Source organism: Dipodomys spectabilis, unplaced genomic scaffold (assembly GCF_019054845.1).
Source record: "Dipodomys spectabilis isolate Male_0828 unplaced genomic scaffold, ASM1905484v1 ptg000783l, whole genome shotgun sequence".
Classification (NCBI taxonomy): domain Eukaryota; kingdom Metazoa; phylum Chordata; class Mammalia; order Rodentia; family Heteromyidae; genus Dipodomys; species Dipodomys spectabilis.
This window is the reverse complement of record NW_024871460.1, coordinates 23,522,505-23,524,323: the sequence shown is the minus strand read 5'-3', so window position 1 is coordinate 23,524,323 and position 1,819 is coordinate 23,522,505. Positions and strand designations below refer to the sequence as shown.

Below are 1,819 nucleotides of genomic sequence, written 5' to 3'. Positions count from 1 at the left end.
CAGCTCTGGGCTCATGCTTGGAATGATTACACGAAGGAGCCTGGATTTGGAAGAGCTGTCTCAGGCAAGCCTGTTGCATGCACAACAACTTGTTACCTTAAAATACCAGTTCATCCTCAATGAATGTTTCAGGGAAAGTCTGTGCACGTCAACTCAAGAGTTGTGTTGGCCAAAGAGTTCAGGTTTGGATTTTATGTACTAAGAGGAGAAAGGAAAGCAGATTTAAAAATATCTGGTCAGGGGGTTGAACTCAGGGCCTGGGCACTGTCCCTAAGCTCTTTCATTCAAGGCTAGCACTTTACCACTTTGGCTAGCACTCTACCAGTTTGAGTTATATCTCCATGTCTGGTTTTCTGGTGGTTAATTGGAGATGAGGTCTTATGGGCTTTCCTGCCCAGACTGGCTTTGTTGTTGTTTTTTTCTTATTAGTTTAGTTACCATCAGTTTATTATAAAAGGGAGATATGGAAATTATTTACATGATGAAAGATCTCAGAACTTCCATGGAACGGGCAGCTTCACATGATGCCATTTTAGTGATGTATTTACTCTACATACTTCCCAAGAATGTCACCATCCCTAAATAAGAAATAATCCTCGCCATCTAGAACTACTTTGGTGCCCCCATATTCTGGGAGAAGAACGCTATCACCCACTTTCACACTAACTGGCTGAATCTCTCCACCTTTTCCTTTAGAGCCCGATCCCACAGCCACTACTGTGGCTTACAATACTTTTCCTTGAGACTTTTCTGGAAGCATAATGCCTCCTTTGGTTACAGTTTCAGCTGCACTCCTTTCGCCCAACACTCGGTCAAACAGCGGAATGACCTTCCTAAATGCTTGTCCAGCCATGACTCTTCATGGTCGCTACTCGGCCTCTGCTACTCAGACGCTACAAAGAATGACCCTTCCCTGCCCTGCCCCCCGTCGCCCCCCTAGATTGGCTTTGAACCATGATTCTCAGATCTCACAGTCTCCTGAGTAGCTAGGATTACAGATGTGAGCCACCAGAGCCCGGTGGCAAAGTCGATTTTATTGGTACATTATCTGTATCTGGATGGTGAATGGTATCAGAACTTGTCACCTGGGAGTGAGAATGAAAGCACTGATTTTAATATGTTCTGTTCATCCAATCATGAATCTAGCACTCAGCATGTTCTCTGTGAGTATACAGCCAGGGTAACTTGGTAAGAAGCAAGAGGGAAATTCACTGTTGGTCTGCTAATAGCAACCTGCACAGGAGCCTCTGAAGATTACATTCATAGTTAGCATCTTATTTATTTATTTAGTTTTTGCAAGGATCATGAAGCCACTTACAGAGTTCATGTTTGAAATTCTTGCCTCAAATTGCTGTTTGAAAAAGGTGCTGTGGTTTGGAATATACACACCTTAGGAAAACATCTTGGAAACTTGGTGTTTTATGATGTAAATGGAACATACTTATTTGTCTGTCTATGACTAGTTACAATTTGTATCTTTTCTAACATCATCAAAATAAATCCTACTGGAGCAGGTCTGAGCAGCTGGAAAGGACAGGTGCCCAGGGAGAAAAATGAGGTGATCAGCCCACAGTGATTCCATGTTAGTTAGAATTCCAATTTGCTATTGTTCAAAGGATTAAAAAATGTTTTTGAGACAGTTTGTCACTATGTAGCCAGATTCATGATTTGTTCCTTTAGCTCCCAAGTGCTGTGATTACAAGTGTGCTCTACTATGCCTGGCTGGATTTTTGCATTTTAAACAACAAAACAAACAAAAATCAAGCACAACAAACAAACCTGATGGTGCCTTGCAGGACCACTGTTAGTTTGAACTTGT

At 42.1% G+C, this 1,819-nt stretch overlaps 1 pseudogene; it reads right to left on the bottom strand.

The window, feature by feature from the left end:
• Positions 1–431: 431 nt before the first annotated feature.
• Positions 432–853, bottom strand: LOC122102428 (annotated as a pseudogene).
• Positions 854–1,819: the final 966 nt, after the last annotated feature.